Source organism: Leuciscus leuciscus, assembly GCF_965113295.1.
Source record: "Leuciscus leuciscus genome assembly, chromosome: 2".
NCBI lineage: Eukaryota > Metazoa > Chordata > Actinopteri > Cypriniformes > Leuciscidae > Leuciscus > Leuciscus leuciscus.
The window spans coordinates 63,958,022-63,976,121 of NC_138726.1; the positions used below are offsets into that span (position 1 = coordinate 63,958,022).

Below are 18,100 nucleotides of genomic sequence, written 5' to 3' on the forward strand. Positions count from 1 at the left end.
GACTGTGTACTGATATGCCTGGCCCTCGAAGGCGAATCTCAAAAATCGCCTGTGACGTGACGCTATCTGTATTTGAAAATACGCGTCTTTCAGATCTATTGACACGAACCAGTCTCCTCGGCGAATCTGCGCGAGGATTTTTCTGGTCGTGACTATCCTGAACTGTCGCTTCACAAGCACTCTGTTCAGTTGCCTTAGATCTAGTATGGGTCTGAGACCCCGTCTTTTTCAGTACCAGGAAGTATCTGCTCTATAGCCCTCCTTCGCTCTGAACTTGAGAGAGAGGCTCTATGGCCCCTTTGCTCAATAGTTTCGCCACTTCGGCTCGAAGTAAATGTGCTACTTCTGTTTACCGTGGTCTCGACGCGCGCCGTATAGAGGCGAGGGCGTCGGCGAAACTGCAGCGAATAGCCTCTTTTTATAATGTTTAGCGCCCACTTCGAAAACCCCAGGCAGCTTTGCCCATGCATCTGCATGAATAGCTAGGGGTTGAATACAAAGCGTGCTCCGTTTGCTCAGCGATGGAGAGGCTTCGGTGTGCTGTAACACAAGCGTCGCGCTCGTGACATTTGAGGCAGGGGCGCGCTGATAACAGCGGGCAGATTACCCGCGCTCGACTCCTCTGCGGCCATCAACCGAGAGGGGGAGGGCTGGGCGAGTCCCGTAGGAACTGTCATGTCTGTGCGTGGATGTGGGCGCGGGATAGCGGGCACATTTACCACACCGAAAACATTGATCGCTTGAGTGAAGCGAATGCACGTTGGTTTAGTTTTTACAGAAAACGTGAGACATGCATAACGTAGTGTTTGTGGGCACTGGGACCCGTGAATCCGTGACCGCATGGTTCCGTGTCTCCGTCCGTCAGCAATCTGAATGTGTGCGCGCTCTCTCGCTGCCTGCTGTGAGTGTGTTTGCTCTGTGCTGTAAGCTCCGTCTTAGCCTCGTATTTTCCTTGTTTTGAACCAGCTTACCCAACATCGCTAGCTTCCGTTACTACTAGCACAACACGCTAGTAATTCGCTAGCCTGTAAACGCGCGCCACCCGTGTGCGCTCAGCTATTTTTATTTATTTATTTTCTCTCGCGCGCTCGCGCCTTTGAGTTCATAAAAGCTCAGGTGAGTAAGAAACACTCAACAAACACGGTGAGTAATGTCTTGTCCTGTTATTATCATGCGTCGCGTCTGAATACGTTGTTGTTTTTGGAGCTCTATCGATTTGATTTATAATTCTTGATTTTTCTCGCTGCCTGCTGTGAGTGTGTCTGCTTCGGTGCTGTAAGCTCCGTCTTAGCCTCGTATTTCCTTGTTTTGAACCATCATTTACTACAATTTCTAGTTGTTTATATTACTACTAAATACAGCTTACCCAACCCTGACATCGCTAGCTTACGTTACTACTAGCACAACACGCTAGTAATTCGCTAGCCTGTAAACGCGCCACCCGTGTGCGCTCAGCTATTTTTATTTATTTATTTTCTCTCTCGCGCTCGCGCCTTTGAGTTCAGAAAAGCTCAGGTGAGTAAGAAACACTCAACAAACACGGTGAGTAATGTCTTGTCCTGTTATTATCATGCGCTGCGTCTGAATGCGTTGTTGTTTTTGGAGCTCTATCGATTTGATTTATAATTCTTGATTTTTCTCTTTAAACTCGCTTACAACGAACATTTTCTACTTTTCCTCACTGAGAAGCACTAATGTTACTGCTCAAACCTCATTGTTACAACGCGGACTGTTGAGCAGACGCGTCTCAAGCCTATTAGTGATCCAACGCTGCATACTCTTAAAGGTTACGTCCGTGGATCATGGCTGAACGCGTCTTCTCCACACTCACTTATAAACAAACATTTTTTTTTTCGCCTATCGTGCGTCTACTCTACACCCCTACCACTAAAAAACCTAAAAAACCTCATAGTTACAACGCGGACTGTTGAGCAGACGCGTCTCAAGCCTATTAGTGATCCAACGCTGCATACTCTTAAAGGTTACGTCCATGGATCACGGCTGAACGCGTCTTCTCCACACTCACTTACAAACAAACTTATAATATAAATTAGTATTAATATTGATAGCATCACTGGTAGCTTCGTTGCTAACTCACTGTCCATCTGTTAAAATGGCGAATATATCAGATGTAAGTAGTCTACCGCTTGGTGCAGGTGAGGACACATTTGAGCTTCACGCACTGCAGTCTGAGCTGGAAGCTGTTGAGAAACAGATCCACAACCTTTTATTGAGACAGGCCGAGCTGAGAGACCGGTGTTTGGCTCTTGAAACATCACGCGCCGATGCACACAAATCAGTGTTTAACGTTACTAACCCGCTGACTCCGACCGTGTCTACTCCGTGCGTTCCTCAGCATCGGTCGAAATCAGCCATGGTCTCGTTCACTCCGGCTCCAACACGCCACCACGAAGCCTGGGTGGTTCCGCAGCGGAAGACGCGAGTCAGGTTTAGACCAAGACTTTCTCCGACCCTCCCGGTTTTCGAGTTATCGACACAAAACCGCTTCTCCCCTCTACGCGAAACAGAACGCGATGTTGTGATCATCGGCGATTCCATCGTTCGGCATGTACACGCTACGTTAGGTAAAAGTAAGGTGCAAAGTCACTGCTTTCCTGGTGCTCGTGTTTCTGAAATCGCTGCTCGCGTTCCCGAGATCCTGAACGGTGACGAGCGCGTCGGAACTGTGGTCCTGCACGCGGGAGTGAACGACATCAGGCTGCGCCAGACGGAGATTCTGAAGAAAGACTTCAGGAATCTAATCGATACGGTACGCAGCACATCGCCTGAAACAACGATCATTGTGTCAGGACCGCTTCCCACGTACCGACTAGGGCATGAAAAGTTCAGCAGATTATTTGCGCTAAATGAATGGTTAATGTCATGGTGCAATGAGCAGAAACTGCTCTTTGTAAATAATTGGAATCTGTTTTGGGAGCGTCCTAGGCTTTTCCGTGCTGATGGCTTACACCCAAGCAGATTCGGAGCGGATCTTCTGTCAGATAACATCTCCAAAATGTTAAATACCCTTTGACTAGTAACCAAAAGTCCAAATCATAGTCTCTGCTGCACCAATTCAACTGATATAAATACTAGTGTAGAACATTGCATAGAAACCGTGTCTATTCCTCGTTTAGTGAGATCAAATAATAAATCTAATGCAGGATCTAGGAAAAATTTAATTGGTATTAAAACAGAAAATGTTGCTATTAGTAAACAAAAACTATTTCTAAAGCTAGGTCTTCTAAACATTAGATCACTCACACCTAAGGCAGTTATTGTAAATGAAATAGTCACAGATAATAGCTTCGATATACTTTGCCTTACTGAAACCTGGCTTAAACCAAATGATTATTTCGGTATTAATGAGTCTACTCCTCCTGGATACTGTTATAAGCATGAGCCCCGTCTGATTGGTCGTGGCGGAGGTGTTGCAACCATTTATAAAGATATTCTAAATCAGTGGTTCCCAAACTTTTTGAAAGCATGGCACCCCTTTGTAGTGTTTTTTATTCCACGGCACCCTAACCCAATTAAACTAAACGAACATATGTGCATACATATATACAATTATATCCAGATGAGCAAACAACCAATGAAGCATAAACAGCAGCATGAATTTATTATGAATGCATTACAACAGACATAATATGAGGCGAAACAATCCCTTCAGATGAATCATCAGTCCATTAATAACTGGACACACGTCAACAGACTGATTTTAACCAATAAGGCTACTGCATGTGAGAATCATTGGAATAAAACAGATTTAAAGATACTTAACTCTTTAAATAATAATAAACAACTCCAAATATTTTTGCATATGTTGGTGTTTTGATATGATTTTAAAATATGCTGTAAACAGGGTTAGCCTATTATAGTTTTGCATTTTTTCAATAGTTTTTATTTTTATTTCGTTTTGACTTTTTGTTTTCGAATTCAGTTTAGTTTTAATTAGTTTTTAAAGTGGGTTTGCTAGTTTAGTTTATTTTTTATTTTTTGAAAATGCTTAGTTTTCGTTTAGTTTTTATTAGTTTTAGTGTTAGTTTTAGTTGTTGTTTTTTTGTAATTTGGGTTATTTGTCAGGGGCAAGATTCAAAAAGACAATGACATAACATTATTTAATATTTGAATCACAGCTTATATAGTGTTTTGACATCGACAACCAAAAAGTGCATTTTTCCTCAAACTTGCGACTAGTTAACTTTCTAAAGAAGGTGCAATCGCTTCTCGGGTCGACAATAACACACTGACAAAATTATATTCAGAATTTAAAATATTTTTATACCACGTTTTAATGTGTGATTGTGTAAAGGTGTTCACGAGATAGAGAGACCAACCTTTCGCGAACTTGCTTTCAACGTCGAACGAACACTCGTTCTCATGGAGACGCGGTGTGCACGGAGGGGAGGAGCTGTGTGTTTGTGTGTGTGTGTGTGTGTGTGTGTGTGTGTGTGTGTGCGCGCGCGCGCGTGCGCATGTGAGAGACGCATGAGTGACAGAGAGAGCAGGGAAAGGAAATGCAGCTCAACGAATACGCTGCGTGTTTTAAATAGCGTTTTTTCCCACCTAGTTTTCGTTTTTTCGTTCGTTTTCGTTAACGATTATAACCTTGGCTGTAAAAGGTTATTATATGGTACGATAGTTATTTTAGGCTGTTTAAATTGGAAAATAAAGCTGAGATTCTGCGGCACCCCTAGCCAGTTGTCACGGCACCCCAGGGTGCCGCGCAACCCACTTTGGGAACCACTGTTCTAAATGTTACCCAGAAAACGGGTTATAAGTTTATTTCATTTGAAGTACTTGTACTAAATGTTACGCTCTTAGATGTTAGAAAAACATCCCTATTATCTCTAGCCTTGGCTACCGTATATAGACCGCCAGGGCCTTACGCTGATTTCCTAAAAGAGTTTGCAGATTTTCTCTCAGACCTATTAGTCAATGTCGATAAAGCACTAATTGTTGGAGATTTTAACATACACGTAGAGAATCCAAATGATGCGTTAGGAGCTGCGTTTACAGATTTATTAAATTCATTTGGGGTCAAGCAAAACGTCACCGGACCAACACATCGTCTTAATCATACACTCGATTTAATTATATCACATGGAACCGATCCAACCGATATAGATATCATTCCACAAAGTGATGAAGTCACTGATCACTACATGGTAACTTGCATATTACGTACTGCTGTAATATGTCATGCGGCGTCTCGTTATCAACCAGGCAGAACAATCCTCCCATCCACCATAGATAATTTCTCAAATTGCTTATCTAATCTGTCTCAGCTGCTGCCTGAACCCAAACAAACAGATGAACTAGAAGAACTAACTAGCACTATGAGCACCATTCTCTCTAGAACATTGGATGAGGTTGCACCTATTAAATTAAAAAAGGTCAGAGAGAAAAATAAAGCACCATGGTATAACAATACTACGCATGTTTTAAAGAGAGAAACGCGTATTTTAGAGCGTAAATGGAAACAAACTAATTTAGAGGTCTTTAGAATCGCGTGGAAAGACAGTATGTCACGTTATAAAAAGGCCCTAAAAGCGGCCAGGGCTGAGCACCTCCGCAAACTAATAGAAAACAACCAAAACAATCCCAGGTTTTTATTTAACACCGTGGCTAGACTAACAAATAAACAGACGTCACCCGAACAAAATATCCCGTTACAGTTCAGTAGTAATGATTTCATGAACTTCTTCACTGAGAAAATAGAAAGCATCAGAACCACAATTGTAAACGTTCAATCTTCAATCGCGCCTTATAATTCAGCTTCAATTATCACCCCGCAAGAACAATTACAGTGCTTTACAACTATAGAACAAAAAGAGTTAAATAAACTTATCACTTCAACTAAAACAACAACATGTTTATTAGATCCTATACCAACTAAACTACTGAAAGAAGTGTTACCTGTAGTGGAAGATCCTCTCCTCAATATTATTAACTCGTCTTTATCTTTAGGTCATGTTCCAAGAACATTTAAACTGGCAGTTATAAAACCTCTCATTAAGAAGCCACAATTAGATCATAATAATCTAGCAAATTATAGACCCATTTCAAATCTTCCATTTATGTCTAAAATATTAGAAAAAGTGGTGTCCGCTCAACTGGGCTCTTTCTTGCAACAAAATGAGATCTATGAAAAGTTTCAGTCTGGATTCAGACCGCATCATAGCACTGAAACTGCGCTCGTTAAAATCACAAATGATTTACTTTTAGCTTCTGACCAAGGCTGTATCTCAATACTAGTTTTACTTGATCTTAGTGCTGCGTTCGATACTATAGATCATACATTACTCTTAGATCGACTACAAAATTATACTGGTGTTCAAGGACAAGCACTAAGCTGGTTCAAATCATACCTATCTGACCGCAACCATTTTGTCTATTTAAATGGAGAAAAATCGATCATAACTCCAGTAAACTATGGAGTGCCGCAGGGATCTGTATTAGGCCCTCTGTTATTTTCAATATATATGATGCCACTTGGAAATATTATAAGGAAACATGGAATTAGTTTCCATTGTTATGCTGATGACACTCAAATATATATTTCATCACGGCCGGATGAAAACGCAAAATTTTCCAAATTGACAGAGTGTGTTAAAGATATAAAAGATTGGATGACCCGTAATTTTCTTTTATTAAATCCAGACAAGACAGAGGTAATACTTATCGGTTCAAAAAACCGCCCACAAAACCTCGCACAATACAACTTTAACATCATAGGATGTCCTGTTACTTTATCCTCTACAGTAAAAGACCTGGGTGTCATACTCGATTGCAACCTGTCTTTTGAAAATCATATTTCATATGTTACAAAAACAGCATTTTTCCACCTTAGAAACATTGCTAAGCTACGTAATATGCTATCAGTTTCTGATGCAGAAAAGTTAGTTCATGCATTCATGACCTCGAGACTGGATTACTGTAATGCTTTACTAGCTGGTTGTCCTGCATCCTCAATAAACAAGCTACAGTTAGTCCAAAATGCCGCCGCTAGAGTTCTTACGAGATCAAGAAAATATGATCATATAACACCGATTTTATCATCACTGCATTGGTTACCTATAAAGTTCCGTATTAATTACAAGGTATTGCTACTGACCTATAAAGCCCTAAACGGCTTAGCTCCAGTCTATTTAACGGATCTTTTATCACCCTATAATCCATCGCGCTCTTTAAGATCACTAAATTCAAGGCTTTTGGTCATACCTAGGATATCCAGAACCAACAAAGGAGGGAGAGCATTCTCACATTTGGCTCCAAAACTCTGGAATAGTCTTCCTGATACTGTTCGTTGCTCAGACTCGCTCTCCCAGTTTAAAACTAGATTAAAGTCGCATCTCTTCAGCCAGGCATTCATATAATCCTACAGTTCAAACTACAATCCGGCCTCTAGCTCATAAATGCCAGAGGAGAACTGGCCCCCGACTGAGCCTGGGTTCTCCCAAGGTTTTTTTTTCTCCATTAGGTCACCTGATGGAGTTTTAGGACACCATTAGGTCACTTGATGAAGTTTTTCGGTTCCTTGCCACTGTTGCCTTTGGCTTGCTCAGTTGGGGATATTTTGGGGATATTTAATTTAATTTGATCAATCAATAAATTCCTCTTGAAACAAACTTTGTTGTATTATTTTAATTTAATACTGTGAAGCTGCTTTGATACAATCTGTATTGTGAAAAGCGCTATACAAATAAACTTGACTTGACTTGACTTGACTGGGTAGTGGGCACATTTACCACGTTTGATGCGCAATCGATCTGAGTCGATTTATGTGCGCGAGCCCTGTGTGACGGGCTGTGCTTGTGTGTAGAGATGGGCACTGGGCAGTGGGCATTCTTTCTACACATAAAACACCATCGGCCGTGGCCAGGACACCAGAAAATTCACTCTTATGGGATTTATCTGGGTAGCCGTAAAAGCGGCGTTTGTGTGCAGGCAAGCGTGCTGCGTCGCTGACTTGTTTACTGCAGAATACACTGGAACAGTCACATTTACTGGAACTGAACGAGCGAGAACAGGGGCCCTGTCGCTTGAGGAACGGGTACCGTTTCGCTGGCTTCAGACGCTGGCTGGTCTCAGCCACTGGGCGGGGCTGATGCTGTCTTATCTGGCTGCGGCGTGCTCTTGGGGCGCCGTGGAGCCGAACTGGAGCTTTTCGGGAGGAAGTGCTTCATAGCACTGGAAGCCTTCTGAGCTTCGGTGAAGCGCTCTGCGAAGCTGCTGTGGAAAGTGGAATGGGGTGTCTTGCCTTAAAATGTAAAAAATACTTCAATATTATTTGACATTTTGGATTCATAAAGTAAATGTAATTTAAACAAATGAATGTTTCTCCACAGCTCTGAGCACCTGTGTGAACCCTCATGTGTTTTACTTTTATCCTGGAAACGTGACCTGGCTCGAGGCTCAGAAATACTGCAGACAGAATCACACAGATCTCGCCACCTTTGACGACCAGACGGATTATGATGAACTCTTAAAAACTGTACCCGAAGATTTTAAAGGAGAAATGTGGATTGGACTCTATCGTAAGGATGCGAACACTGGTCCGATCAGAGCAAATCTACGTTCAGATTGTGGGGTATCGGACAGCCGAACAACTATGGTGGCAAGCATTTCTGTATGGGAACATCTCTTGCTGGAAAGTGGAATGATTTGGAGTGTCCAACTCAAACTGCTTTTATCTGCTACACTGGTGAGTTTTTTTTTATAAGGTAAAAAAAAAAAAAAAAAAAAGTCAGGATTTGTTTATGTAAGTACTGATTTTCCTGCTAAGACAAAAACTCACCCTGCAATAAAGCCATAAAATGCACCCTGGACAGAAGATAGCAAAGACAGAGCACAGGACCTTGTTCTGCCCAAACTTATCTCCTTTGACTTCAACTCATCCCCCCTCTCCCTCCTCAAGTCACTGAAAGTTAATTAAGAATGTCTACAGTATATATCACATATGGTGTATCTTGTGAATATGTTGTTTTTTCCTTTTCATGTTTGGTATCATTTTAAGTGTCTCAGTGCGATTGGTAAAATGGTCTTAATTTCATTGCAGTCATTGGTTTAATGAGAAAGATTGAGAAATTAGGAGAATCCTGTTTCTCCTCTCTGGGTGATATCTCTTTAAGATATCTCAAGAAACCAGGTGCTACCCACCTGGGGTACATGGATTGGCCCAAACAACTCTAAACAACATTGATATAACCCTTTTTGTTCTCATCTGGGTATTTAAGGATGAGTGTCAGAGCAGTCTTTGGGACCCTTTACCAGGATCATCCCCGTACAGTGCTGTTTCAGTGTTTTCCTGTTGGAGAGCACTCACACACCACTGTGTGTCTTTGGCCACATTTACACATAGCCGGGTATTTAGAGAAACGAATATTTCTCCCCCTCTGTTTTCAAAAATAACATCGTGCACACAACATCGTTTTCAAAAAAAGTTGTCGTTTACATCAACCCGCATAAATACAAAGGCGCGGCAGTGTAAGGAGAAGGATAAAGCCATGCAAGCCAATCAGAATCCTCAAAATCGACAACGACGAATAGCACGAGCGACTTCCTGTTCCTTTCAAAACAATAGACATGGCGTGAGGTTCGTTCGTGTGGACAGACAGCGAAGCAAATGCAAACAGGCCAAAAGCGTTTTCACAAAAGTAAAAATGAGTACCACTTTAACAGCATCCATGATCAAATAGTAGCCAAACAAACTCATAGACAGTATGGAACAAACTCTAAACATAGGGCGCTCACATGACGTAAGCATTTTCTGGCGCATAATGTGACGTTTGAGAACCTAAAACCCAGTTTCTCCCAGTTGACACGGCAACACATAACCGGCGTTTTCAGAAATCTCCACTTTGGCCGGAGTTTTTAGAAATAATCGTTTTCTGGGATAAAAACTGCGTTTTCGTGTAAATGACAGGCCAAAACGCAGGGAAATATCTGCGTTTTCCCATCGTGTAAACGGTGCCTTTGTCAGGAAAACATTACTTACTTTTAGAGTCATCTTTGAGTAAATTATGTCATGTATTTATTATTTCTGAATTGGCTTTTAATCATTTATTTGTGTAATTGGCATGATACATTTTTACCTGACAAATAAATGTTACATCTTGATTGCATCAAAGCAGCTTCACAGTATTAAATTTAAATAATACAACAAAGTTTGTTTCAAGAGGAATTTATTGATTGATAAAATTAAATTAAATATCCCCAAAATATCCCCAACTGAGCAAGCCAAAGGCAACAGTGGCAAGGAACCGAAAAACTCCATCAAGTGACCTAATGGTGTCCTAAAACTCCATCAGGTGACCTAATGGAGAAAAAAAAACCTTGGGAGAACCCAGGCTCAGTCGGGGGCCAGTTCTCCTCTGGCATTGGATAGAGGCCGGATTGTAATTTGAACTGTAGGATTATATGAATGCCTGGCTGAAGAGATGCGACTTTAATCTAGTTTTAAACTGGGAGAGCGAGTCTGAGCAACGAACAGTATCAGGAAGACTATTCCAGAGTTTTGGAGCCAAATGTGAAAATGCTCTCCCTCCTTTGGTGGTTCTGGATATCCTAGGTATGACCAAAAGCCTTGAATTTAGTGATCTTAAAGAGCGCGATGGATTATAGGGCGATAGAAGATCCGTTAAATAGACTGGAGCTAAGCCGTTTAGGGCTTTATAAGTCAGTAGCAATACCTTGTAATTAATACGGAACTTTATAGGTAACCAATGCAGTGATGATAAAATCGGTGTTATATGATCATATTTTCTTGATCTCGTAAGAACTCTAGCGGCGGCATTTTGGACTAACTGTAGCTTGTTTATTGAGGATGCAGGACAACCAGCTAATAAAGCATTACAGTAATCCAGTCTCGAGGTCATGAATGCATGAACTAACTTTTCTGCATCAGAAACTGATAGCATATTACGTAGCTTAGCAATGTTTCTAAGGTGGAAAAAGGCTGTTTTTGTAACATATGAAATATGATTTTCAAAAGACAGGTTGCAATCGAGTATAACACCCAGGTCTTTTACTGTAGAGGATAAAGTAACAGGACATCCTATGATGTTAAAGTTGTATTGTGCGAGGTTTTGTGGGCGTTTTTTTGAACCGATAAGTATTACCTCTGTCTTGTCTGGATTTAATAAAAGAAAATTACGCGTCATCCAATCTTTTATATCTTTAACACACTCTGTCAATTTGGAAAATGTAGCGTTTTCATCCGGCCGTGATGAAATATATATTTGAGTGTCATCAGCATAACAATGGAAACTAATTCCATGTTTCCTTATAATATTTCCAAGTGGCATCATATATATTGAAAATAACAGAGGGCCTAATACAGATCCCTGCGGCACTCCATAGTTTACTGGAGTTATGATCGATTTTTCTCCATTTAAACAGACAAAATGGTAGCGGTCAGATAGGTATGATTTGAACCAGCTTAGTGCTTGTCCTTGAACACCAGTATAATTTTGTAGTCGATCTAAGAGTATTGTGTGATCTATAGTATCGAACGCAGCACTAAGATCAAGTAAAACTAGTATTGAGATACAGCCTTGGTCAGAAGCTAAAAGTAAATCATTTGTGATTTTAACGAGCGCAGTTTCAGTGCTATGATGCGGTCTGAATCCAGACTGAAACTTTTCATAGATATCATTTTGTTGCAAGAAAGAGCCCAGTTGAGCGGACACCACTTTTTCTAATATTTTAGACATAAATGGAAGATTTGAAATGGGTCTATAATTTGCTAGATTATTATGATCTAATTGTGGTTTCTTAATGAGAGGTTTTATAACTGCCAGTTTAACCCTCTGAGGTCTGAGCTGTTTTCTGGGCTCTGGAGGTGTTCTGACATGCTCTGACATTTGTGTTTTTTTCTGTTACTAGTGACATTGTCATGGCTAAAGTCTAATTACACTGTATTCAGCACAAACTCTGCTACAATAATATATCAGCAGCATGTATGTAAAAGTTTGTAGTTTTGAGATAATGACATTTATGCGTGGTTTGTGAAAATACAAAAAAAAATTGTCACTGAAATAAGGCCATGAAACCCATACTGATTATTTCTTCACAAGACTTTTGAAAATTGTATGACGTAGCCTAGAATATTTGCTCCAAAACTATGTGAAAATCACCCTGACTGCTCATTCAGATAAGACAATATATTGATTTAAAATTTCTAAGACGTGTTTTGTGTGACAAAGCCATATTGGAAGAGGCGTGATCATCTCATGAATATGTAAGCCTTCAACACCTGAGAAAGACAAAGACACTCCCCTAACTGCCCTATTAGGAGCGATCAGGCCCTGTCATTCAGAGCAACCTTGCACAAAGAATGAGGAGATTTAAAAAAGAATGGCTTTTAGATTGTTTGGATTTATTTACAACACAACATAATCCAAAAATACACAACAAATGACAAAAGAGCACATTGAAAACAATGATCCAAAGACAGAGACCTTTGTGCCATTCCTAAAAACATTGTACATACCATTTCCAAGGTGTTTGATTTTCACTTTACCATGTTCATATACAGAGACTCATGTGAATGTTGAAGTCAGCAGGACTCAGTTGCATCTGGTCCCTGAAAGAAAAGAAAAAAGTGAACATACTGGTATCAAGAGAAACTAGGCCTGCACGATTTTGGGAATACATTTGAGATTTTTCTGGTTAAAATTGCTTTTTAAAATTCACAGAACACACACACACACACACACACACACACACACACACACACACACACACACAAATGTTTCCAACAATATATAATATAAAGAACACCATATTTGTTGTGCCTTGTAGGCATAAGCTATGTGCAGTACTGCATAAAATAATTTTATTTTACAAAGCAGCTTATAAATCTTCCAAAAGATTTCAGTAACAATGCTAGAGAAAAATATATTGATTATCTTATGTTACTTCAAATGTTTCCATTCGTTATGATGATATGAAATGAGATAATAGTAAAAACATAAAGCCTAATGTTTGGTGCATTTTTCCTTTCAAACGCAATCGCGCTCCAAAATATGATACATTCAAACCCACAGCGCGCTCCAAAATATGATACATTCAAACGCCATCGCGCTCCAAAATATTAAACATTATGGTTATACATATCTATGTTTGAGCAGATATCCACAAACAGTATTTAACAGTAAACACGGGTCTAAATAGTATAATATTCACCATATATCTAGCAACAGTTCAACTGCAATGTGAAGTTTATGCAACAATACCATAAACTAATAAGTAAGAATTTCTTACCTTACATCTTTCTTGTCTTCAAATCGCGTTCTTCTTCTTCTGATGTAAATCCAATGTAAGCTCACAGCGCGTCTTCCAAACTCGACGAAAAGCAGAGACTTGTGAAGTGTTTTGGTGTTTTGTGTTTGAGGTAACGAGGGCGTTCGCGTCCCATGTGGAGATTTGCATGTGAATCTCTTTTGAGCGAGTGGGCGTGGCCGAATTAAAAGTAATTAGCAAGCGTTTGAGATACTGGACATCCTGTTGGTTTTATACAAATTACTTAAACAGAGAATATTTGTTTTCAGTTTGAATCCGATCATTTAAAAGTACACACTTAAATGTGTATAAAGGTATATGGCTCATAAATGTGTGACAAGTATTCGCTGAGTTTTGTTTCAGTTTATAGACGTGCTCAAGAAAAAAAAGTTCACCGCGACGGAGAGGCAGAACGCACACCCTGTTTATTTTCTTTATTTTACAAAAGCACAATGTTTTGATTTGATTGTAAGTGGACACATACAAAAGTAGAAATATCACAGATTCTTTTTTTATATTTCTTTTTTCTGTATAACCATAAATGACGGAGTAATTTAAGTTTATTATGACCGCCGCTAGCGTAGCTAGCCGGTCATATAGGGATTGTCAAAGTTTTTTTTTTTTTTTTTTTTTTCGTCACCTTACTGAATTTTTCGTCAACGATACCAGGGACACCGAAGCACTGGGGAACATGAAATTTGGTGGGCATGTAGCCCCACTAGACTTCTAAGGAAAAATTTCGTTTGGTCCCCGGGGGCCACTCCCCCCCCGCGCTGGGCCCCCCCAAACCCCCAAAAATGCAGTTTTTCCTAAATAACTACCTGAACCGTGGCACCGAGGATGAAGAAATTTTTATGGTATGTTGGTCTACTAGACTTTTACGGAAAAATTTCGTTTGGTCCCCAGGGGCCACTTCCCCCCCCCGCGCTGGGGCCCCCTTAAATTTTTCGTCAACGATACCAGGGACACCGAAACACCGGGGAACATGAAATTTGGTGGGCATGTAGCCCCACTAGACTTCTAAGGAAAAATTTCGTTTGGTCCCCGGGGGCCACTCCCCCCCCGCGCTGGGCCCCCCCAAACCCAAAAAAATGCAGTTTTTCCTAAATAACTACCTGAACCGTGGCACCGAGGATGAATACATTTTTATGGTATGTTGGTCTACTAGACTTTTACGGAAAAATTTCGTTTGGTCCGCGGGGGCCACTTCCCCCCCCGCGCTGGGGCCCCCGTAAATTTTTCGTCAACGATACCAGGGACACCGAAACACCGGGGAACATGAAATTTGGTGGGCATGTAGCCCCACTAGACTTCTAAGGAAAAATTTCGTTTGGTCCTCGGGGGCCACTCCCCCCCCGCGCTGGGCCCCCCCAAACCCAAAAAAATTCAGTTTTTCCTAAATAACTACCTGAACCGTGGCACCGAGAATGAAGACATTTTTATGGTATGTTGGTCTACTAGACTTTTACGGAAAAATTTTGTTTGGTCCCCGGGGCCACTTCCCCCCCCGCGCTGGGGCCCCCGTAAATTTTTCGTCAACACCAGGGACACCGAACACCAGGGACACCGAAGCACCGGGGAACATGAAATTTGGTGGGCATGTAGCCCCACTAGACTTCTACGGAAAAATTTCGTTTGGTCCCCGGGGGCCACTCCCCCCCCCCGCGCTGGGCCCCCCCAAAACCAAAAAAATGCAGTTTTTCCTAAATAACTACCTGAACCGTGGCACCGAGGATGAAGAAATTTTTATGGTATGTTCGTCTACTAGACTTTTACGGAAAAATTTCGTTTGGTCCCCGGGGGCCACTCCCCACTCCCCGCGCTGGGGCCCACCGAAGCACCGGGGAACATGAAATTTGGTGGGCATGTAGCCCCACTACACTTCTACGGAAAAATTTCAAAAAATTCCCAAACCCCAAAAAATTCAGTTTTTCCTAAATAACTACCTGAACCGTGGCACCGAGGATGAAGAAATTTTTATGGCACATCAACCTAGCCCATAATCACTCATTTGTGATTTGCGCCCCTCCCATAAAAAATGAAAATGCAATATTATTCTGCTTTAATCGCCCCTATCTTCAGTGGAGATGTTCAGAACTGCACCATATTTCATGTGTATGATTAACTTGACAACCTCTGGGGGTATCCTCTGCTAAGTTTTGTAGAATTTCATCCATGGGGGGGTATAAAATAAATTCATTTATGTGCACATTTAGTGACTGTACACTCATCGGCCTGTAGATGGTGCTGTTGAGCGAAGGGTTGCTGGTTTAGGATGATACTGTCACACACACACATGCAGGAATACAAACAAACGCAAGCATGCACACACACTGACATCCACACGCACAGACACACACCCATACACACACATACAAATCCACATGCACAGACACACACACACACGCGCACACATGTACGCACACATACATACACGCACAGACACACACACACACACACACACACACACACACACAGACACACACATACACAAATACACACACATACACACACACACACACACACACACACACACAGACAGACATGCACATACTATTACTTTTTTTAGGTATATACATAAACACGCAATACAGCCAAATTACTCCACGTCATTTATTTTTGTGGAAAGCCAGTGCAGGCCTGAGCGGCGGTCATATTTTGTACCGCGATGCGGTACATCTAGTTGTACTACAATGTGAAGAAAATCCAGCAAAACGCGGGGGCGCGTTTTCCGACCTCAGAGGGTTAAATGTTCTTGGAACATGACCTAAAGATAAAGACGAGTTAATAATATTGAGGAGAGGCTCTTCCACTACAGGTAACACTTCTTTCAGTAGTTTAGTTGGTATAGGATCTAATAAACATGTTGTTGTTTTAGATGAAGTGATAAGTTTATTTAACTCTTTTTGTTCTATAGTTGTAAAGCACTGTAATTGTTCTTGCGGGGTGATAACTGAAGCTGAATTATAAGGCGCGATTGAAGATTGAACGTTTATAATTGTGGTTCTGATGCTTTCTATTTTCTCGGTGAAGAAGTTCATGAAATCATTACTACTGAACTGTAACGGGATATTTTGTTCGGGTGACGTCTGTTTATTTGTTAGTCTAGCCACGGTGTTAAATAAAAACCTTGGATTGTTTTGGTTGTTTTCTATTAGTTTGCGGAGGTGCTCAGCCCTGGCCGCTTTTAGGGCCTTTTTATAACGTGACATACTGTCTTTCCACGCGATTCTAAAGACCTCTAAATTTGTTTGTTTCCATTTACGCTCTAAAATACGGGTTTCTCTCTTTAAAACATGCTTAGTATTGTTATACCATGGTGCTTTATTTTTCTCTCTGACCTTTTTTAATTTAATAGGTGCAACCACATCCAATGTTCTCGAGAGAATGGTGCTCATAGTGCTAGTTAGTTCTTCTAGTTCATCTGTTTGTTTGGGTTCAGGCAGCAGCTGAGACAGATTATATAAGCAATTTGAGAAATTATCTATGGTGGATGGGAGGATTGTTCTGCCTGGTTGATAACGCGGCGCCGCATGACATATTACAGCAGTACGTAATATGCAAGTTACCATGTAGTGATCAGTGACTTCATCACTTTGTGGAATGATATCTATATCGGTTGGATCGGTTCCATGTGATATAATTAAATCGAGTGTAGGATTAAGACGATGAGTTGGTCCGGTGACGTTTTGCTTGACCCCAAATGAATTTAATAAATCTGTAAACGCAGCTCCTAACGCATCATTTGGATTATCTACGTGTATGTTAAAATCTCCAACAATTAATGCTTTATCGACATTGACTAATAGGTCTGAGAGAAAATCTGCAAACTCTTTTAGGAAATCATCGTAAGGCCCTGGCGGTCTATATACGGTAGCCAAGGCTAGAGATAATAGGGATGTTTTTCTAACATCTAAGAGCGTAACATTTAGTACAAGTACTTCAAATGAAATAAACTTATAACCCGTTTTCTGAGTAACATTTAGAATATCTTTATAAATGGTTGCAACACCTCCGCCACGACCAATCAGACGGGGCTCATGCTTATAACAGTATCCAGGAGGAGTAGACTCATTAATACCGAAATAATCATTTGGTTTAAGCCAGGTTTCAGTAAGGCAAAGTACATCGAAGCTATTATCTGTGACTATTTCATTTACAATAACTGCCTTAGGTGTGAGTGATCTAATGTTTAGAAGACCTAGCTTTAGAAATAGTTTTTGTTTACTAATAGCAACATTTTCTGTTTTAATAACAATTAGATTTTTCCTAGATCCTGCATTAGATTTATTATTTGATCTCACTAAACGAGGAATAGACACGGTTTCTATGCAATGTTCTACACTAGTATTTATATCAGTTGAATTGGTGCAGCAGAGACTATGATTTGGACTTTTGGTTACTAGTCAAAGGGTATTTAACATTTTGGAGATGTTATCTGACAGAAGATCCGCTCCGAATCTGCTTGGGTGTAAGCCATCAGCATGGAAAAGCCTAGGACGCTCCCAAAACAGATTCCAATTATTTACAAAGAGCAGTTTCTGCTCATTGCACCATGACATTAACCATTCATTTAGCGCAAATAATCTGCTGAACTTTTCATGCCCTAGTCGGTACGTGGGAAGCGGTCCTGACACAATGATCGTTGTTTCAGGCGATGTGCTGCGTACCGTATCGATTAGATTCCTGAAGTCTTTCTTCAGAATCTCCGTCTGGCGCAGCCTGATATGTCGTTCACTCCCGCGTGCAGGACCACAGTTCCGACGCGCTCGTCACCGTTCAGGATCTCGGGAACGCGAGCAGCGATTTC

General features: G+C 40.9%; 1 long non-coding RNA gene across 1 annotated transcript; it reads left to right on the forward strand.

Annotated features, from left to right (window-relative positions):
• Positions 1–10,163: 10,163 nt before the first annotated feature.
• LOC309492632 lies at positions 10,164–17,688 on the forward strand. Its single transcript, XR_014203621.1, has 2 exons — positions 10,164–11,806; positions 16,034–17,688. It is a non-coding gene; the product is annotated as an uncharacterized lncRNA (long non-coding RNA).
• The last annotated feature ends 412 nt before the right edge of the window (positions 17,689–18,100 follow it).